The sequence below is a fragment of the Oratosquilla oratoria genome, chromosome 28 (genome assembly GCF_046742065.1).
Source record: "Oratosquilla oratoria isolate Oo_2021 chromosome 28, ASM4674206v1, whole genome shotgun sequence".
Lineage (NCBI taxonomy): Eukaryota > Metazoa > Arthropoda > Malacostraca > Stomatopoda > Squillidae > Oratosquilla > Oratosquilla oratoria.
This window is the reverse complement of record NC_134804.1, coordinates 877,567-901,500: the sequence shown is the minus strand read 5'-3', so window position 1 is coordinate 901,500 and position 23,934 is coordinate 877,567. Positions and strand designations below refer to the sequence as shown.

The window sequence follows — 23,934 nt, the reverse complement described above, 5'->3', positions numbered from 1 at the left end:
AAAGGTACAGAGTAAGGAAACAGTGACAGTGTATATACAAAAGAAGCACACTAGGGTGGGGATTAGGACAGGTTCATTGTGACCTCACTCTCTCGGCACTGCCGAACATTTGAGCTGGCTACTGTCAACAGTTTTGTATGTTATAAAGTTATCTAATTTATACATTCCCATACTCATATTAATGTTGTTCTCAAAATAAAATTTTATATAACATGATTCTATGATACTCCTCTCCTTAGTGTCCTTACCTAAGACAATTTTCTTTGTGTTATCCCAACCAATGCATTGATTGGGATAACACAAAATATTTGTCTTAAGTTAAGACATTAAGGAGAGGAATATCATAGAATCATGTTATATAAAAGCTTCATTTGAGAACAACATGAATATGAGTATGGGAATGTATAAATTAGATAACTTTATAACATACAAAATTGTTGACAGTAGCCGGATCAAAGGTCCGGCGGTGCTGAGAGAGTGAGGTCACAATGGACCTGTCCTAATTCCCCCCTATTGTGCTTCCTTTGTATATACATTGTCACTGTTTCCTTACTCTGTACCTTTGAAAACACACGCACACACACACACACACACACACACACACACACATATATATATATATATATATATATATATATATATATATATATATATATATATATATATATATATATATATACCAATACTATTCTACCTACAAATTCCATCTGGCACCAGGGTGTCAGAATGTCTGCCGCACATTATCTCCCTATGTCCAGGCCTACGCCTGAGGTAATGGGCGTTAACCTCTTGTAGCGACAGGTCATGACTGATTTAGAGAAATACAAAATGCGAATATTTTGACAGTACTATTTGTTTCACTTGACCATGCAGAATTCCTCTCGCCACCACACGCCCATAGGAAATTGTAATTGAATGGTTGACTCAGTAAGAGAGAGATTATATTATCATTATTTCTTAATGTATCGGGATGCCTTACATCTCTAAGTGCCTCTTGTGTCGTATTCTCCTCAGCATTCCACTCCATCTAGGCGAAAAGTGTAGATACCAAGCAAATGGTGAGAAGATTTTTTGCGCGTAAGTGTTTACATACAACGGTAGTCAAACGACCGTTTGATTATTGCCACTAGATTATTACCATAGATTTTTTCTGCTTCAAAAAATCGTATGCTATTGAAGAATTAATATCTTATTACTGAATAAGTTATATATATTTCTTTGCTTAAATATCAATACTGTTAACATATATTTTTAGTTTATTCCCCTCAAATATCTGCCAAGGTATTGCGTTGGGCGTCCCTAAGCTTGGATTCCAACTTCAATTCTCCAGTGTTGGACGAAATCCATACCTATGCTCGAAATCCAGCACTTCCACTGACTAATGTAACCGTACTTTAAATACGTATTTTAATATATTACCCTCTTGACATTTAATACTATCCACTTCTCCCAACCTCTCTCTTTTAAGAATCGTCTTCGATTTCCTGCCACCCTCACCCCTTGTGCATTACACACAATGAAATACTGTAAAATGGAAGAGTTACAGTGTGAAAATATACATACATAAACTGATTTTGGAAAGTACCACATTATATTGCTCAGTTATACATTTTCAGATATAGAATATATAGTTTACCGTTAGGAGTAGAAAATATTTTGAGATACCAAATGTGTATCATACGGATGAACAAACCATATTATGGAACATTTTTGCTGGATTGATCTGACAAGAAATAATGCTATGAGGCTAAACGATTAAATAAAGAATACTATGACATCTTGATTTAAAATATTGTAATAAAACATGTCACGAGAGAAATAAAATTAATAATAAGATAACCTAAGAGAAAGATATTAAAATCGAAGGAATAAATTCGTGCCAATACTGTAATAGGTGATACTCGCCCGACCGTGCCCCGACAAAACGGTTGCATCCTAGTCCAGATCAGTAAACAAAGTAGGGTGTGTACCTGTGAAGGAGATTGGATAGTATGTAAAGTGATGGACGGAGTAATATCAATTGTTACTCCAAACGTGAGTGTAATTATTCCAGATTATACAAGAAAGTGTGCATGCCATACAGAACATATTTTTTTTTTTATTAATTTTGTATTAGATTTGCCGCTGGGAATGATAATGGAGATAGATCGTATGTAGTGATGGGCGCAGTATATCACTTGAAACTCCTAAAGTGAGCAATGATTCCATATTATTAGAGGAAGTCTGCATGCCATATAGAAATTATAATTTGTTTGATTTTGTAATATGTACTGGGAATTATTATAGACATAGTGTGTTATCGTGGGTAGAAATATTTCATCCTCTTCGTGAATTTAGGTGTTATTGATTATGTGTACAAGTTTAGGTAGTGTCGTTTAGACATGATTCATCTATGGCAGTAGAGGTTCAGTGTACATTTAGCATACACACACATGGTCATACAAGTTCTGAGCTCTCTTCCAGGAGGGAAATAGCTGTCGATCCTGAGTCCAGCATGTGATCCAAAGACCAAGGTGAATACACACACAGATGTATCAGTAGGATTGTAGGAAAGACATAAGGATAACTGCAGAAGATTAAAATGGCATTTCACTATACAGATGAAGAGATGATGAAAAAAAAAGTAATAATAAAAATGCCCAAGACTGAAATATGCATGAGTATTATAATTAAATTATGAGTATGGCGTAGGAACTCGGCCCATTGGCAACTTGGCCCATCTGTTGGACCAAGTCAGCCCACCACAGTTAGGTTAGAGTAGATGAATTTATCATACTTTAATCTCTTTGACCTCTGCATCTATCAAAACAAAGATAACATCTCAAGCAGATGAAGGGCTGAATTGATGATATGCCAAGTTGGCAATAGGCCGAGCTGGCTGGCAAATAGAAGTATGGTCCCTACACAGAGTAGAGATTATAAGCAAGATCAAGAGAATACAAAGAGCAGCAACCAAACTGGCAGATAAACCATATCAGGAAAGACTTAAAAGTACTGGGTCTGCCAACTTTGAAAGATTGAAGAGAAAGAGGTGATATGATTACAGTAAAACTCCCTTTATCTGACCTTTAAAAATTTGACTGTTTTCTTCAATGTCCCAAGTCAGATAAAAGATTAATTTGTCCAAATATCGGGCCATTGAGAAGATATTTAGTTGTTGCTCTCGCCGCTACCAACTCATGGCGCTCAGGTCGCCTGTTATTTTCATGGGCTTTTCAGTGTTTGTGTATATTTGGCCTTTGGTGGTTATTTCTCCTCCACTCTGTTGTGTTGTTTATTATGCTTTATTGTATGATGAATAAGTGAAAATGTCTCAAGCCAGTGATTTTATTTATTTTTCTTTATTATTTTTTTTTTTTTAAGTGTACATCCAAAAACTGATCTGGGTAGGTCCCACCAAGATCAGATAAAAAGAATTTTACTTTATAGTATTCAGGTCACTAAAAGGGATAGATTACATTGATAGAAGAGATCTTCTGATTAAAGATGGGAGGGCTTTAAGAGGTCATGGAAGTAAATTATGAAAAACCATATGTCAAAATGATGTGAAGAAATGCAGTTTTCCATGTAGATGTATAGATATGCTTAGAAGGTGATGTAGCCCAAGTTCAAACAATACATGAGTTCAAATCTTAATATGAGAATTGGAAATCGAAGATATAGATGAAGTTGGAACCATACATGAATTTGAGTCTAGGTATGTTAGAAAATTGGAGAATAGAAGGACCCAGTGAACATTGCTCCTTTCCTGTATACTACAATTAGGTAAATACACACACACACAATAGCTTAGAAAGTTATAGCCCAAGCTCAAACAATACATGAGCTCAAATCTGTATATGATAATTGGAAATCAAGGATATAGATTAAGTTGGAACTGTACATGAACTTGGGGTAAGGTATAATGAAAAATTAGGTAAATACACATGCACACATACAGAAGTGAAGAAGTACACTAATTCACCAGCATGTGAATGACATGGATGATGATGTGAAATGTTACATGAGCTTATTTGCAGACAACGCCAAACTGTTAAGGAAAGTAAAAACTGAAAAGGATTGCAGATCACTGCAGGAAGACCTGAATAATGTATGGAAGTGGAGTCAGAAATGGGAAGTGGACTTCAATATTAACAAGTGTAGCATAATGGAGTTTGGAAAAAGTAAAAATAGAATATCAGGACAATATAGAATTGGAACCAAGGAGGTAAAGAAGGAGAGATCCGAAAAAGATTTGGGTGTAATTATCTCAAACGACTTGGCCTATAATAAACAGATAAACAAAATTGTCAGAGAATCCTACAACTTACTAAGATCAATAAAAGTGGCATTTACATATTTGGACAAAGAAATTATTTAAAAAAAATATTGGTCACACTGATAAGGCCTAGACTAGAATATGCGACGATATTGTGGTCACCCAGTACCAAAAAGAATATAAAGAAAGTAGAAAGAATCCAGAGAGCAGCAACAAAAATGGCACCTGCACTTGCAAACTTGTCATTTGAGGAGAGACTGGCTAAACTGGAGTTACCAACTCTGGAGCAAAGAAGAGAGAGAGGTGACCTACTGACCATCTACAGAATCATGAAGGGCACAAAAATACTTGATAGAGAGGACTTGTTAAACTGGGAGAAGAAAAACACAAGAGGACATGGAAAGAAAATAAAAAAGCATAGCTACAGAAGAGATCTGAAAAAAAAAGTTTTCCACATAGAGTGGTGGACACTTGGAACAAACTGGACAAAAAAATAGTGTGTGCAAAAACTAGACACTGCGGGACACCACAAATGTAGCTCCCCTTCCCGCAAAATACAACTAGGTAAATAATAATTGAGACATTATATGCACCTACTAATGCTTTAATTGTATATCTTACCAGCTTAGGCCAAGTAAAAGAAAATTATATATATATATATATTCTGATTAAAGTCAACTGCACTAATAGCTTTGGCTATTTTGAGATCCAACTTCTTCAGTTTGAAGAATACCGAAGGAGGCTTCCACCAACATAGTTAAGTTTACATGCCAGGAGGGCCACTGTGATGGCTCCTTTTCCTACATTGGTAGAACCTCCACTACACTAAAATGTCTCCAATACCACCAAATTCAAGGCTCCATTTTTCAACACTACATTGACCACCATGAGATGAAGCCCCCAATGAACATATTAATACACAATACTATTATACTCCACAAAGAAACAAGTTTTAAAAGATTGCAGATCATTGAAGCTGTAGCTATTACAACTCAACAGCCCTCCATCAACATATAACAAGTTGCAGACTTCATCCTCCCATCAGCCTGCCCCCAGGAACACCTTGCCCACCAATGATCTCATAGACAGCATGACCCTGAACCCTCTCAGGAACATATTGGTTGCCAGGACCCTCAGCAACACCAATACCCCAATCACACAGGACCTAGAACTAGAAGCCAAGCTAGAGCTTCCTCTATGCAGTCTGTGACGAGAATGATGACCTTCCCTATCCCCCCCCCTAGTGACCTCACCCTGAGACTTCTTTCAACCTCACATACTTCGCCCAGTGATCTCACTCAGTCTTCCTTCGTTACCACCTTCCCTTGTGACCTTGTCTTACCCTGGTGACCTCACCTAGGACCTTCACTTCCCCCAGTGACCTCACCTAGGGAACTTCAGTGACCTCTCCTACTTCCCAAATTTCCCTGCTTCATAAGGTGTGACGGTCAGCCATTATGTATCATTCTTCACCTACTTTTCATCGAAAGTAGACCTTATAGCCATCGGAGTTGTAGTTCTCACCTTGAAGAAGCGTCTGTATGAAAAAAGAAGCAAAAAAATTGAAGTTTTCGGTTCGGTGTTGGCATTCATCAGCACCTATCTTTACACTTCCTTATCCATGGGATTGACATCATGGATGATTTTGTTCATACTTTGAACAATGGAAACAAAAAGGTATTCTTCAAACTGAAGAAGTTGGATCTCAAAATAGCCAAAGCTATTAGTGCAGTTGACTTTAATCAGAATTGATTATGTGAAAACCTGTGCCCCAGAAGCATGCATATATATATATATATATATATTTGAATATCTGGGGAGCAGATTCTCTTGTATGCATGCATTGTTAAAATCGACAGCATTAGTGAGGTTGTTGATCTTCTTGTGGGTATTCTCCAGTTTTCTAACCAATATTCTGCCATTTGGAGGGTGGGCATAGACCAAGTTGCCAAAATGATTAATTTATTTCAATGTTTCGTCTAACAAAGAGACATCTTCAGGAAATTCTGTAACATAGATAATATTGACGTACAGAAAAAAGAAAACAACATGTAAATCTAAACAATTATACAAATATAGAAATAAATATAAAAAATGCGCAAAATCACACATTCTAACACTATACATGGGCTGATGGGGACCGCTACTTACAAAAGTTAAATGGTCCAATGAAATGACGAAGAAAGCCTTCGTTCGGTGACATATATATACGCACCTAGCCGGCTTGGGTGGTGGTGGAGGGCAGATTAGAGGGCGGGGGTGGTATCTCGTTAATACGTGAAGAAGAGGGTTAGGGTTTGGGGGGAGGATGGAAGGAGTGGGTGGGAGGAGGTGGAGGGGGGGTTTCGGAGAGAGGTCGCGCTCGGTAGTAGCTTGGCTGCACTGCTATACAATGCAATGACAGAAGTCATGTTGCTTTGGATATTAATAATAGGACTACATTCCCTGATAAACATAGCTTCTAGAAGCTTAAGTTTATGTACATCCCTATTGCTTGCTATTGAATTGAATTGAATTTTATTCGGATACAATCATACATACAATAAGTACAATACATACAAGACTCATTATTATACACAGTATATATAATTGTACTTCCGAGGATGGCACAGAAAGTCAAAAGACTTATTTCCACTGTGGTCTTAGTGTTTGAAACTAGGTATTCACGGGTGGCTGTTAGGTTATGGTATTTCATTAAATGATGTTTTATAGCCCCATTTTGCAAATGCATAGTTATTCTCCTACTGAGACTACATCTAGTAAAACCAATATATGCTGTTTATGGGCTACACAGTTCCCGGTTGTACAAGTAAATTCATATACACAATTAGTTTTAGACATGGTCTCAGTATTACTATTTAAGTTATTAGTTATTACCAATGAGCTTGTTTTAGGGTTGGAATAGTAAACAACCATGCGGATTTCCTTATCTTTAGAAACCGGGTGGCAGTTTTTAGTGATGATATCTTTAATTATTTTCTCATCTTTTTTGTAACTCTTGTTGAAGATGTTATGGTAGTATATATCAATGAATTGGGGCTTAGGGGATTTTTGTGGGGAAAGGTGGTCACACATCATTTTATTACAAATTGCATCAAAATCCGCCCTCCACCACCACCCAAGCCGGCTAGGTGCGTATATATACGTCACCGAACGAAGGCTTTCTTTGTCATTTCATTGGACCTTTTAACTTTTGTAAGTAGCGGTCCCCATCAGCCCATGTATAGTGTTAGAATGTGTGATTTTGCGCATTTTTTATATTTATTTCTATATTTGTCAAGAGTTTTTATGTGAGTAGTAGAGCATGTGTTAGGATTAGAAATGGAGAGAGTGAGTGGTTTGAAGTAAAGGTGGGACTTTGTCAAGGATGCGTTATGTCGCCCTGGCTGTTCAACTTATACATGGATGGGGTGGTGCGAGAGGTGAATGCTAGGGTAGTGAGTCAGGGATTGGAGATGGTTAAAGAAAATGGAGAAAAGTGGGAGGTGAGCCAGCTGTTGTTTGCGGACGACACTGCGCTTGTGGCAGGGTCAGAGGAGGGATTGAGGAAGCTGGTGGCAGAGTTTGGGAGAGTATGTGATAGAAGAAAGCTAAAGATAAATGTGGGTAAAAGTAAGGTGATGAGATGTACAAGGGGTGAAAGTGGCAGTAGACTGGAAGTGAACATTAAGGGAGAGCGACTGGAGGAAGTGGATAGTTTTAGATACTTGGGTGCAAGTGTAGCAGGAAAAGGTGGAGTGAAGGTGGAGGTAGAATGTAGATTGAGAGAAGCGAGTAAATGCCTTGGTGGTTTAAAGAGTGTAATGAGAAATAGACATTTGGGAATGGATGCGAAGAGGAGACTGTATGAAGGAGTGATTGTGCCAACAGCACTGTATGGGGCAGAAACGTGGAACATAAGAGAAGAAGAGAGAAGGAGTTTGAATGTGTTTGAGATGAGGTGTCTGAGAAGTATGGTGGGGGTTACTAGGCTAGATAGAGTGAGAAATGAGGAGGTGAGGAGGAGAACAGGGGTGAAAAAGGATTTGGGAGATAGGGTTGATGAAAGAATATTAGGATGGTTTGGACACATGGAAAGAATGAGTGAAGAAAGACTAGTAAAAGAGGTATGGAAGGCAGATGTGGAGGGAGTGAACATGCGGGATGTCCTAGGATGAGGTGGATGGATGGGGTGAAGGGGGCTTTGGGGAAGAGGGGAATGTCTGTTGAGGAAGGAAGGGAGAGGACGGAAGACAGAGGTGAGTGGAGAATGGTTGTATGTGGATGATGTTGTGACTGCATGAGGAGGAATGGGCAGGGGGGTGGGGTAGTATGTGTGAGTAAATTTTGACGCAGCCCGAAGGGATTTCTCCCCGTCCTCTCCTTATATGCAAAGGGGGACGGAGAGGGGGGGTCGCCGATTAAATGAAGCGGCCTTGCTGTGGATGTGCTGTGTCTTGCGACACTGCTTCTGACCCAGGGCGGTGGGCAGGGTGCAGGGATGACCCGTCATCCAGGAGGTGCTCAGATGAGAGGAAGGGTGGGAGGGGTGTGGAGTGTATTTAGGGATGGAATGGGTGGGAGTGTTTTTATGCCTTTCCCTTTTTGGCTACCTCCCTTGGAAGGGGGAAAAAGCCTTGGTATATGTATGTATGTATGTATATTTGTATAATTGTTTAGATTTACATGTTGTTTTCTTTTTTCTGTACATCAATATTATCTATGTTACAGAATTTCCTGAAGATGTCTCTTTGTTAGACGAAACGTTGAAATAAATGAATCATTTTGGCAACTTGGTCTATGCCCACCCTCCAAATGGCAGAATATTGGTTAGAAAACTGGAGAATACCCACAAGAAGATCAACAACCTTACTAATGCTGTCGATTTTAACAATGCATGCATATATATATATATATATATATATATATATATATATATATATTCACACATTCAGATGTCCAACAGTTGCTTAATTGCTCTCCACCCCACCTGCCTTACATACCAGACCCAGAAATTTATGAAAAACTTTGCTTAGTTTTTCTCAACGTGAGGACAGTCCTCAAGGGAGCCATGGCAAGAATTTAAGGGGAGTATGGACTGCAGTTACATATTATACATTTCTATATAGTATGAGGAATTGGAATAGTAATAAAAAAGTTTTATCACTCTATCGCGGCAGAAGAGATATATTGTGTTATTATTATCATCATTTTTTTTTTTTTTTTTTTTTTTTTTTTTTTTTTGTCTGTTACTCAACCACAGCTAGTTTTCTGGTGCAATAAAAAAAATTGGCATAGCCCTTATTTTAGGCATAGCATTGATATTAGTTGTGGGCAGGGATGTATATATATTTTTCACTTGGCCTTATCTCTATATTACTTGATTTGATGTACTATCACAAATTTATATAAACTCATTGACTTTGGTTGAATAAACCACACTTTATAACAAGGAATTGCAGCAGTCAACTATTCTTTTAGTAAAGAAATTTTTCCATAACACTTGGAATAACTTAGGTGAATATACCCCAAGCTGGAACAGTGCATGATTTCAAATATAAACATGATAATTGGAAATTGAGAATATAAATTATGTTGGATCTATACATGCATTTAAAGCTAGGTATGATAAATTGGAGATTAGGAAACAAAACCCAACAAGCAGTGCTCCTTTCCTTTCCTTTATACTATAGTTATATAAATACACACACACACACTCGAGATGAATTGAGATAATACAAGAAAGAGATGGATGGGCAGATTGCACCTTCTTGGATTTGCAGAAGGCTTTTGACAAAGTACCACACAAAATATTAATAAGAAAAATTGAAATAATAGGAGGAATTCAAGGTAACTCTTGGAATGGATGAAGGATTTCTTAACTGGAAGAAAAATGAGAGTAGTACTTAGAGACAAAATTTTGAACTGGGAAGATGTGAAAAGTGGCATCCCACAAGGCTCTGTTTTGGCTCCTTTAATGTTTGCCATTTACATAAATGATATGGATGAGGGAGTAAATTATTACATGAACTTCTTTGCTGACAATGCCAAATTACTCAAGAGAGTAAGAACAGAAGAAGATTGTAGATCGCTGCAAGATGGCCTGGACAAAATATGGGAATGGAGTCGGAGATATGAGATGAACTTCAACATTAAAAAATGTAGCATAATGGAATTTGGAAAAAGTAAAAATAGTTTCGGGACAATATAAAATTGGAAACAAAGAAGTCAAAAAAGTCAACTCAGAAAAGGACCTAGGAGTAATCATCTCAAGTGACTTAACACCTGATAAACATGTAAATAAATTATTTGGAGAGACTTATAATTTATTAAGATCCATAAAAGTGGTCTTTGACTACATAGATGAGGAGATGGTTAAAAAAAATAGTTGTTACATTGATAAGACCGAGACTAGAATATGCTGTAACAATGTGGGCACTTAGCACAAAGAAGAACATAAGAAAATTAGAAATAATCCAAAGAGCAGCAACAAAAATGGCACCTACACTGTCAAATCTGACATATGAACAAAGATTGGAGAAATTACATTTGTCAACATTAGAACAGAGAAGGGAAAGAGGCAATTTGTTGACCATTTTCACAATTATGAAAGTGATGGAAATTCTCAATAGAGATGACTTATTAAAGTGGGACAGAAGAGAAACAAGAGGACATGAAAAGAAACTAAAGAAAGACAATTACAGAGGAGACCTGAAAAAAAAAAGCTTCCCACATAGAGTGATCGATGTCTGGAACAAGCTGAACAGAGAAACAATGAATGTCAGAATTATATATGATTTTAAGAATAAACTGGATGTGGAAAGATATGAAAAAGGGTCACTATGAGCATAGCTCTCGTCCTGTAAAATACAACTAGGTAATACACACACACATCTAGCAGACAAGATCCTGTCTTATTACATATTCGTTGCAAGAAGGCATTGTGCCACTTGATTGGAAAAGGCAAACATTGTGCCAATTCACAAAGGTTGAAACAAGGAAACACCACAAGCCAGCACAATAGTGAAATAATGTGAAAGATTGATGGACCAAATATCTGGAAAAGATGAACATGCTGACAGACAGATATTAGCTTCAGATCTGGAAAGTCATGTGTGTCAAAACTTTTACTTGAGAGTGATTGATGTGCTGCAAGAGAGAGAGGTGGGTGGACTGTGTGTACCTGGACCTAGAGAAGACATATGGACTACTGCAATGAAACTCCAATACATCTATACAAGATTTTAAGACAAAACTTGATGCGGAGAGATACAAAGATGGGTCATCACGAGCATAGCTCCCCTCCCGTATATTACAACTAGGTATATACATCCAAGAGTGGAATATGTGTCAGTAGTATGGTCCCCACACAGAATGAAGGATATAAACAAGATTGAAAGAATACAAAGAGCAGCAACCAAACTGGTCCCCAACCTGGCAGATAAACCATACAAGGAAAGACTAAAAGTACTGGGTCTGCCAATTTTGAAGGATTGAAGAGAAAAAGGTGACATGATTACAGTATTCAGATCACTAAAAGGTATAGATTGCATTGATAGAAGAGATCTGATTAAAGATGGGAGGGCTTTAAGAGGTCATGGAAGTAAATTATGAAAAACCATATGTCAAAATGATGTGAAGAAATGCAGTTTTCCATGTAGATGTATAGATATGCTTAGAAGGTGATGTAGCCCAAGTTCAAACAATACATGAGTTCAAATCTAAATATGAGAATTGGAAATCAAAGATATAGATGAAGTTGGAACCAGGGCTGTGGAGTCGGAGTCAGAAGCAATTACGGTGTCACTGGAGTTGGAGTCAGTAAAAATATACCGACTCTGACTCCAGTTAAATTTACACTTTATAAGGCCTTCGTTTAGTCTGTAGAGTTATGCAGTGCACACTCCTTATAAGTAGATTATATATAAAAAAAACATAATTTTATAAAATGTAATAAATCTCATTGTCTTATCTTCGTGGTCATTCCACTAAACCCCCAAAACGTCCTTGTGCAACGCTGGCTTTCAAATTTATACATAGACTGATAAACATCCAAAGTATTACTTGAATAAATTAGATAAACACCTCCATTTTACACCTGTTGACACACAGTCACGGGAGCTGTAATATTCCTGTCAAGTTCCATATGCATTGTTTCCATCACTCCATCAGTTTGGTGATTTCTCCCACTGCTGTGTTGCCAAACAAACAATAAGATAATTAGGATTTCAACTGTAGACTACCGCAGTAATACTATCTCTTCTATCCTTTCCCCTTCTTTTTTCCCCTCTATACTTTTTAACATTGAATTATTGAAATAAGGATATTTAAAGTTGAAAAAAAAGTTTCATGTTTCAAACATGTTCAGCTGTATCTGGCTTTGTACTCGTATCGATAAGATCGGTTCCAGAACCAGAGTAATGTCCATCGCAATAATCGCATAGTAGTACCAGTATGTAGTTAAACCAAGAGGTACTTGTGTCAGTAATTTCAGTACATTAAGACAAAAGAAGGTATGAAAACATATGAAGTATAATGATACCCAAAAAGTATGTATGATACATATACCTTTCAGTATCATACATGTTCAGCTGTAACACTGGCCCTTGTACCGTACTCGTATCAATAAGGTTTATTTTCTCTATATTTACTGTTTCCTTTCAAGAAATTTGCCTAAGCTTCTTTCATAAAGTATTTTCATTTTTTTTATTTTATATTTGCAAAATTATATATGTAAAAAAAATCTTACATTATATATTTTTTTTTTATTAGGTTTGTATATCCTTTACAAAGGTTGTATTTCATCTTTTGTTATAAAAAACAGTATTTTTGTTTTTGAAATACATACATACATATACCAAGGCTTTTTTCCCCCTTACCAGGGGGGTAGCCAAAAAGGACAAGGCACAAAAACATTCCCACCCATTTCATCCCTGAAATACACTTATCACTTATTTGCAAAGATATATATTATGCCAAACATCTTGCATTATAGAATATATTTTTTTACTGAATTTTCTTCAATGTCCTTTCAAAAATTTTGTCTCTACTTCAGTTATAAAGTATTAATGAAGAGGTCAAACATAGGAAAGCCACACTATAACATATATATTTATTCTTTGATATAAACCAGTTATAATTATGTAAGTCTACTCAAGATTGGAGTGTATGTGTGTTGTATAGGCTTTATAGAATATGTAGGCCATAATCAGTTAATTACATGAAGAGGAGTCGGAGTTGAAGTCGGTGGGGCCAAAAATAGAGGAGTCGGAGTCGGAGGTTTTGTGTTCCGACTCCACAGGCCTAGTTGGAACCATACATGAATTTGAGTCTAGGTATGTTAGAAAATTTAGAGAATAGGAGACAGGAGCCAATGAGCATTACTCTTTTCCTGTATACAGTAGGCCCTCAACATTCACGAGGTTTGCACATTTGCAGGTTTCCAGCAGCACAAATATATTTACCAAAATTCCTGTGAAAAAAATAACAAAGCAGCTTATTGCCACATCACTACACTCCCTCCCTCTTACCTCTATTGTTACCTCTGTTTACTGTTCCCTTCTATAGTTTTGTATTTTGTCTCTCACTGTTGGGATGCATGGGGTGGAGTGGGTGGGGGTGTATGAGAAGGATTTGATGCAGCCTGAGGGGATATCTCTTCATCTTCTCCTTTTCTGCATGAGGGGACAGAAAGGGGGGGTCACCGATTTAATGAAGCGGCCTTGCTGTGGATGTGCTGTGTCTTGTGGTGCTACTTCTGGCCTGGGGAGGTGGGCAAGATGCAGGGATGACCTGTCATCCAGGAGGTGCCAGTATAAGAGGGTGGAGGGGAGTGGAGTTTGTTAGAGATGGAATGGGTGGGAGTTGTTTTTTGGCTACCTCCCTTTTAAGGGGAAAAAAGCCTTTGGTATATGTATGAGTATGTATGTATGTTCTACTTTCTTTTCATCACTGTCTTTACGTAAGAAAGTCATTCACAAATTCTTCTGTAGGAAGTCTGTTCATGTTACTCTGTCTAAGAGGGGTATAAAAACTGTTGATTTTTTTCCTTGATTTTCTTCACTGATTATTGTACAACGTGATTGTCTTAGTTACACCAGAGGACTCCCATTTGGAATCCTCAATTTGATCGCTAGGTCAGTTTGTATTGACATCATGATTTCTTTGTCCAATGATCTTTACTCGTACATCTAATTGCCTCCCCTAAGGATGTGACTTTACACCCATGAACCACTTGAATTTTCTCCTCCACCCTTTCTCCAATCAGAAAGACTGTTACAAACACCTAAAGCAATATTACATATTCAAGCAATCTTGAAATCAATGCATCACTGATTTGGTTTATATACTGTTACATCAGCATAATACAGCAATGAAATTGGGTCCCCTGCGATTGTAAACTTTTAAGCGAGGAGTGAGGTTGTGCAATTCCTTTGCCTACAAAATCTTGTTTACCAAACATCCAACTCATAAAATTAAATTCTCACCACCTACCCCTCAATCTACCTCACTTGTGTACCTTTATCATTGAGCCTCATCTACAAGCCTCTTCAGGGCTCGCCAGCTACCCTTGAGCGTCCTGACCAACCATTTTCTACTACTATCTTACAGGGCTCACTGGAAATACACACTTGAAAATTGTTTTATACAGAAGCTATTAAAACTATTTCTGCATAAAATGGCTAAAAATATAAAAGATATTATCCTTCAGTGGATGTTGTCATCAAAACATATGTCACACATAAAGAAATAAGTAACCCTTCCAAAATCCATAAATGTCTGCAACATCAAAAAGACACAAAACAAGATAATTATAATACTGATATATTTTTTATGTCAAATTGATTTGCAAAACTCACTACAAGCAAGATCTGAAGATTTCATAATTTACCAATAACAAAATCAGGAAAAATATCAAACATTATTTAGTGTCTTCCTCCTGAGTGTGAAATTTGATTGAGAGTAGCAACAATTAGAATTAGACATTATTGGAATAGTTTGTGTTAGATCTCAAAAACATGTTTTCACATATTCAAGGATGGTGAGTTGTGTATCAATGATATGTTACAACAGTTATATACACAACATTAAAGATGCTAGTAATAGTAGAAAGTCTGCATAATTTCACATTTGTTTCACACATTTATTTCACTTTTTGTCTAGGATTCATACTGGTGAAGCTGCAATAGAATTTTCAATGCTTCACAAAAGAAAATATTGTTCAGTACTTATTGATACTGACCTTATATATTGACAAGGTTCCAAATCTTCATGACTGACCAAGGCTTCAGGTAGTACATCTGTCAGACACACCAAAGGTTCAGTAGTTCAGGGCTCCCATCTCATGCATACACCATACATATCGGCAATATGAATACTATCTGTAAAAATTGCTTGGATTAATGCTCAACTCACACATGATACTATCAACATACTCCCTATACCACTCTAGACTCAATGTTTCTTTATAAATAACACACCGTGTATCTTTTCCCTCAGTGTCACATGTATCATCATCATCAAATTCTAACCTAGTTTTCTTGATCTCCTCTGTATGTCTAACTGACACTTCCCCAGTTTCTAAGTGTAAGATCTTGTATTTATTTCATGCAAAATTAAATATATGAACCTGAGTACCTCAGTGAAAGTTTATTATGTATGTAATTTGATCATAACTATCATATATTTCCACGTATAAGACGACCCTAAAATCCAAAAATTCACCCCCTAAAATAGGGGGTCGTCTTATACTACCATTATAAAAATCAGACCTTGAATTCTACCTGAGATGACTTGGTAGGCTAGCCTGCCGATAACCACCGATACACAGGAAATAATTCACATTATGGTAAGAACTGGTAATAAAGGTAATTAAACCATATTTACCTTATATATTATCGGCATATCTTTATAGTAAATGGCAATTGTTAATAAATACGAGGAATAATTCTATATTAATGAAATTACAGTACTTTTAACTACTCTATGTAAACACATTTAACACAGCTGAAAAAATGTAAACATCGAGCACTGGTTGTGTTCATAGCAACCTTTTTCTTTCGATAACTTTTCAGTAATTTTTAAGACTGAAAATAAAAAATTTGGATTACAGTACATAAAACGTTTATTTATCAATAAAAAAAATATATTACAGTAGTTGAACCAGGAATGAACCAGGAGCGTAAACAAATAATTTTTGTTAGTTGACGTGTGTTCTCAGAAAATCATGATACATGATTTGCTTTGTTATTTCATTTATTTTGAATTTATAAGGATACAGTAAGTAATTTATCTGGTATAAGGATACAGAAAGAAAAGAGAAAAAGCGGAAAAAACAGCTGATAAACGTAATCAAAACAATTCTTTTTGTACGGTAGGTTTGATACACTGATGCTTTTGTAATTCAGCAGTTGTCTTATACTACCGATATGAGATAAATTCATAACAATTTGCTCTAATTTTGTACCTCGTCTTATACACGGAAATATACGGTAAATCTCCTATTTGTAAATCTATTTTATGTACTATTTTGTGTTGTTGCTTTGTTATCTTTTGTGTATACTCTTGTATATGTTCCCTAACTCTTTGATGTATAGCTTGAAATGTATGTATCCTATTTGAGATGTAATCATCTATATTATACACAGGTTTCTGCTCTGCAATCAAGATTTCATATGGGAGAATTTTGTCCTACTCAAAAATAATAAAATGGGGTGTTTCTCCTGTAGCTGTGTTAATTTGGTTGTTTAGGGTACATTTAACACAAGGAATCCAAGTATCCCAAGTTATACTATGAGGTTAGTCATTCTAAGACATGTAATAATTTCCTTCTTTAACCTCTCTACAACTCCATTGCTCTGAAGATGATTCACTAATATATTGACTTTGTGAATCTTAACCTCCATAATTCTTTTAAGATTTTGTTATAAAATTTAGTCCCATTATCTGAAACTTAAGATCTTAGGTGTAGTGAAAATGCAGATTATCTGATCATAGATTATCGAAGCAATTGTTTCAGGTTTCTTATTTGGAATGGGTTGTAAAATACAAAATCTTGGAAGATAATAGCAACATATATATATATATATATATATATATATATATATATATATATATATAAATGGATCCATTTTCAGACATAGGTAACTCCAATGTATCTGTGTGAACTCTTTCCTAAGGTTTTTGCAGGATGGGATATGATAACATAGGAGCAGGTTTAGAAGTATTTCCTTTTGCCACATTTAAAAAAAAATCAATATAATCATATATATCTTTCTTCATACCTGGCCAAAAGTATTTAAGTTGTGCTTTTCTATAAGTTTTAGCTTTTCCTGGATGTGAACTACAATCATTATCATTAAGTAACTTCAATACCTCTTGTACAAGAATTTGTGGTATTACCAACTGATTCATTGGGCCCCTAGAAATATCTTCCTCAATTAAAACTGTTTTTCTATACAAAAAAATATTAGTCAATTGAAATTCCTTTATTTTATACCCTTTTGGAAGTTTTGGAGAGTTATCTCTTGGGTGCATCAAATATTGGGCTACTGTTTCCCAAGTCATATGTTTTCTTTGTTCCACCATTATAATTTTCTCATTTAAGGCTACTAGCTCATCTATACTACAGACATAATTGATCAACCCTATCATTGGTTGGCTATTTCTAGATAGTGCATCTGCTGCATTGTTCTTTCTACCCAGAATATATTTAAATCTAACCTCATAACACTGAAGTATAGCAAACCACCTGGCTAGTCTGCCCCTAAGGTTCTTATGTTTGAATATGTTCTGAATAGCTTATGATAAGTCCACACTCTGGATATCCCAGTATCATATCTCTAAAACTTTCTAGTGAATATACCACTGCTAAGTTTTCTCTTTCTGTTATAGAGTAGTTTCTCTCTGCATTATTACAGTCTAGATGTGTAAGCTATCATTTTCAAAGTTCCATTTCTCTCTTGCATCAGTATGCCTCCTAACCCTATGTCAGACGCATCAGTACAAAGAATGAACTCTTTAGCATAGTCAGGAAATATGAGAACTAGTATGTTTATCTTACCATGTTTATCTTATCATGTGCAGGTCCCCACATGAACTTTGAATCTTTCCTCAACAAAGAATGGATTAGCTATGTCTGCATATCCTTGAATAAATTTCTTATAATATCCTGTCAGTCCCAAGAAACTTCTAACTTTTTCTACATTGTTCAGAACTGGATAATTCTATACTGCCTCAACCTTTGAATTTACTCTACTAAGTCCATGCCTGTCTATTTTGTGTCCCAAATAAACAGTCCTGAAAAAATTACATTTTTCAAGTTTCACTTTCAATCCTGCATCAACTAGTCTTGAGAATACCAAATCTATTTACTTAAAGTGCTCATCCACTGTTTGGGAAACTATTAAAATGTCTAGAAATACATTGGCAGTATTTCTTAACTACCCATCTAGAACTGTATTCATTAATCTCATGTAAGTTAATGGACTATTACATAACCCAAATGGCATTAATTTGAACTCATAGTGTCCCATTGGAGTAGAAAAGGCTGTGAATTCTTGTGAATCTTCATGCAACTCAATCTGCCAAAAAGCAGACTTGATATCTATAGTCCTAAAATAACTATTCTCAGTTCCTAAACTTCTAATAATTTCCCCTATTATCTGATTTTGGCACCAGAATCAGTGAAGTTCCACTCACTTTACTGTGTTCAATAATATCCTGCAATAACATTTCATTGATCAGTTTAGAATGTGGTAATCTGTAGGCAGGTGTAATAAGTTGAGTCCCTGGTTTTAATTTGATCTGATGTCTTAAAACAGTCCTTTTGTCCAAGGTGTCCCCTGGCAAAGGAATTGCATTATTGTGCTTCAAGAGCAAAGCAACAAAGTTTTCATCCAACTCAGGACAATTAGTAGGTTCTAGTTGATTCTTGTATTTCTCTCCCAAGTCTGTTTCTTCCTGAACTGAACAGATTTATGAAATTGTGATTCCACCTCCTCAGGACTCTCATTTAAAATCTTAATGGGTTTTGTACAAACTTGAAAATATCCTATTTGTGTACCTTTTCTTAAGACTGTGTCTATTCAAAGCACTAATCACTAATATTTCTACCATGTTCTTCTTTGTCTTATATATCCCTGAGTCCAACTTCAAACCTTTTAATCTAATTGGTTCTGGGATGGTTAACATTTCAGAGTCTACAGTGACTCCTTTCAACTGCATTTCTATCCTGTTAATTGCTCTGGAGTGTAGTAACATTTACTTTATTATGCCACCTTCTACAATTGGTAAAGCTTTGTTTGAAGTTGATGAATTAGTAATTTCTAGGATTTCTTGAACATCTGTGTTGGGTTCACTATATGAGATTTTATTTTCTGTTGGTCTGGACTGCTCTGCCTCACTATCTAAACTATCATTGTCATCTTCCCCATCTATTTCAAGAGATTCTCTGATTACTGTTACAGGCTCTAAGTCTGGTTGATTTAAAAATTGGATTAACTGTGATTTCACCAAGATTCCTAACTCAGCAGGACATATTACCATATAGTTGTAAATCCTTTCAATAAATCTCCTAGGAAAATAGATTTTTCTACAACTATTACTGGAATGTGCAGATGCTCATTTTTATATAAGATGACCTCTAATTCAACCTTACCTAATGTTTATAACTGACTTTCTGTTACTCCTTGCAATGAGTAATGGATTGGTTCCAAGATTTTTCACTCCTGGTTTCAATTGGTTTAAAAATCTTCTAGTTATAACATTACAGATCCTGTATCAGTAAATATTTGAACTTACTACGATAAACATAACAAAAGAAAAAATTAAAATGTGTATAGAAAAACTCGAAGTTAATAAAATACCAAGGGCTGATGGTTGGCATCCAAGAATTTTAAAGGAAATGAAAAATTAGATTGTTGTTCCATTAGAATTTATTTTCAAGAAATCCATCATATCTGGAGATGTCCCAAGAGAATGGAAGCTAGCTAATGTTACTCCCATATTCAAAAAAGGTGACAAAAAGAAACCAAATAACTACAGGCCTATAAGTTTGACTTCAATTGTAGGAAAAATTATGGAAACTATAACCAGAGATGCTATCGAGCATCATTTAGGAAGTAATTGTTTGATAAATGATAGTTCAGCATGGTTTCAGACTGAAATGTTCTTGTGTGACTAACTTACTCAAATTTTACAACACAATCATCTTGAATTATGACAAAAGAAACAATATAGATTTAATATATCTAGACTTTGCAAAAGCTTTTGATACCATCCCCCACAAAAGACTACTTACTAAATTAGCTTCATATGAAATAAGTGGTAGCCTGTTAAGTTGGACTAGTAATTGGTTGAATGATTGAAAAGAGAGTTCTTTTAAATGAAAAAACTTCTAAATGGAAAAAAATTAAAAGTTGAGTTCCTCAAGGTTCCATTCTTGGGCCACTTCTATTCATCATAGTATATATAAATGATAAAGACCATGGACTAAAATCTATTGTTTCAAAATTTGCTGATGATACAAAACTGTGCAGAATGGCAAATGATCACTTAAACAAATTTATTCAAGAAGATTTAGATAAATTACAGCAATGGTCTGAAAAGTGGCTAATGAAATTTAACACAAGTAAATGCAAGATAATGCACATTGGTAAACATAACAGTAAGTATGATTACACACATAGGTAAACATAACAGTAAGTACGATTACAAGTTATTTGGAAATTCTTTAACAAAAGTGGATAGTGAAAAGGATATCAGCATAATTATCAGTAATGATCTCAAATCATCTAAGCAGTGTATTTCAGCCTCTGAGAAAGCAAATAAGATTCTAGGATTATAAGTTTAACTTCAATCATAGGGAAAATGATGGAAACTATCATCAGAGATGCTATTGAACATCATTCAGAAAGTAACTTATAAATGATAGCCAGCATGCTTTCAGATGGAAATATTCTTCCATGACTAACTTGAATTTTACAACACAGTCATCTCGAATTATGACAAAAGAAACAATATAGATTTGATATATCTAGACTTTGCAGAAGCTTTTGATACCATCCTCCACGAAAGACTACTTACTAAATTAGCTTCACATGGAATAAGTGGTAGCCTATTAAGTTGGACTAGTAATTGGTTGAATGATTGAAAACAGAGAGTTGTTTTAAATGGAAAACTTCTAGATGGAAAAATGTTAAGAGTGGAGTTGCTCAAGGTTCCATTCTTGGGCCACTTCTATTCGTAGCATATGTAAATGATATAGACTGTGGCATAAAATCTATTGTTTCAAAACTTGCTGATGATACAAAACTGTGGAATGGCAAATCACTTGAACCAATTAGATATTCAAGAAGATTTAGATAAATTACAGCAATGTTCTGAAAAGTGGCTAATGAAATTCAACACAGGTAAATGCAATGTTATGTACATAGGTAAAAATAACAGTAAGTACGATTACAAGTTATTTGGACATTCGTTAACAATAGTGGATAGTGAAAAGGATCTCGGCATAATTATCAGTAATGATCTCAAATCATCTAAGAAGTGTATTTCAGCCTCTGAGAAAGCAAATAAGATTTTATAACTGATTGTGCGATCTTTTGACTCCAAAATTCCATCACTCATTAACAAGCTATATAAATCATTAGTTCGTCCACATTTAGAATATGCTGTTTTCATATGGTCACCAAATCTCATTAAAGACAATGGCAGACTGGAAAAAGTACAAGGGTGAGCCACAAAACTAAATATAGAAAATAAATCATACAAAAATCGTCTAAAACATATGAATCTGTTTTCCCTAAAAAAGTGTAGACTCAGAGGTGACTTGATACAGGTCTTTAAGATTCTAAAGGGAATTGATAACATCAAAAGTGACAAAATTTTCACACTGAATGAGAATCCAACAAGAAACAATGGTCTCAAACTGTCAGGGAATAGATTTAATTTGGAAGTGGGTAAAAACAAATTTGCCAATCATGTAGTTAATGAATGGAATAAACTTCCTGCAGAGGCAGTGCAATGTGATTTAGTGTGGAGCTTTAAGAATCATTTAGATAAGCACCTAAGCAAGATGCTGTAATGACTGTCATTTATTTTATATTTGTTTTGTTGTACATACATACATATACCAAGGCTTTTTCCCCCTTCCAAGGGAGGTAGCCAAAAAGGGAAAGGCATAAACACTCCCACCCATTTCATCCCTAAATACACTCCACACCCCTCCCACCCTCCCTCTCATCTGAGCACCTCCTGGATGTTTTGTTGTAATTTGTTTATTATTATTTGCTTAATTCTCATTTATTTTTGGTTATGTGAATTTATTATTATTTTATTATTTGCCTGTTTATTTAACTATACCAATGCATTTATTTTATTTATTATTTACTATATTATAGATTTTTATTTATCATTGTCATGATTTTTTTTTTTTTTTTTTTTTTTTTCCATCCAGTCTTGATACAGACTAAAAGATCTCCTGTCAGCATGCTCTGCCTATGTAGTCCTTTCTAAAAAAAAAAAAAAAAAAAAAAAAAAAAAAAAAAAATATTACTATAATCTGGAGTTATCAAGACAGGGTGATCTGAAAGGAGTTTTTTACACTCCCCAGTGGCTGCATCAGCACCTTCATCCCACCTCAAATGATTATAAGAGGGCATGTGGGTTAAAGGAACTGTTGACCCCATCACTTTCAGTTCCCGTCTCTCTAATTACTGGTTTAATTCAGTTTAACTGGTCCCTTCTATAATATTACATTTCTTCATTCACTTTCTTCACCAAATCTCCTGTAGCAAGTTAGTAATGTTGTTGTTGTTGTTGTTCCCTAGACTGTCTATCCAAGCCCATCTCCCCAAGGAATGCCATTGCCAAAATGGGGTTTTCCCACAAATCCTTTATGGAGTGCATGTTGTGTTGTTTGCATGCATGATTGTGTAGAATGCAGTCTTCCATGATGTGTTGAATAGCATGGGGTGAAGTGTTACATCCTGGGCATTTGCCCACAATGCAGTCATCCAGTCTCTTCTGGTAGCTTAGAAGGGCTGGGTGGTGGGCACATTGCGGTCTGGCCAGGTGGACTTTGTCCTTTTGTGGGAGAGAGGATTCAGAGGGATGGATATCAAGGGGTCTGGCATGCAGCAATGTGTTGTCATAGTCTTGTAGTTTCTTAGGAGCATGTTTTTATTCACTTGACCCCATCACTTTCAGTGCCTCTCTCTGTAATTACTGGGTTAATATAGTTTAGCTGTTCCCTTCACTTTCCTTCACCAAATCTTCTGTAGTAGTAATTTGGTAATGTTTCTGGATGGGGTGAATTAAACTGGGAAAGAATTTTCTTTGTTTCTTCAGTAATTCTATACATTATTGTCTTAGGTACACCAGAGGACTCCCGCCTGGGATCCCCAATCCACTCACTAAGCCACCTCTGTTCTGACGTCACAACTTAATTCATCCAATAATCTTGATTGTTACAAATAAGTGCCTCCCCCAAGGGCGTGACTTTTCTCCCATGCATCAATAAATTTTTTCTCCTCCTCCACCCTTCTCCAGTGAGAAAGACTGTTATGTCTTAAGAAATACTGCTTACACAAGCAAACTCAACATCGAAGCGGAATGGCTTACCGTATTTTTCGGACCATAAGGCGCTTCATACCATAAGGTGCACCCGTAATTTGCTATTCCCTGTCCTTACATAA

The 23,934-nt window shown here is 35.8% G+C and overlaps 1 protein-coding gene across 19 annotated transcripts in view; it reads left to right on the top strand.

The window, feature by feature from the left end:
* Positions 1-1,899: 1,899 nt before the first annotated feature.
* LOC143040212 (uncharacterized) overlaps positions 1,900-23,934 on the top strand; it is a 317,769-nt gene continuing 295,734 nt past the window's right edge. For 10 of the 19 annotated variants that reach the window (XR_012967696.1, XR_012967697.1, XR_012967700.1 and 7 more), the window contains exon 1: positions 1,900-2,034. The gene's annotated coding sequence lies outside the window, so the exon portion shown is untranslated. Of the gene's footprint in view, positions 2,041-2,060; positions 2,192-2,404; positions 2,514-16,884; positions 17,035-23,934 lie in introns of those variants that run through there. The other 9 variants (XM_076210896.1, XM_076210888.1, XM_076210889.1 and 6 more) reach the window with 7 other exon arrangements.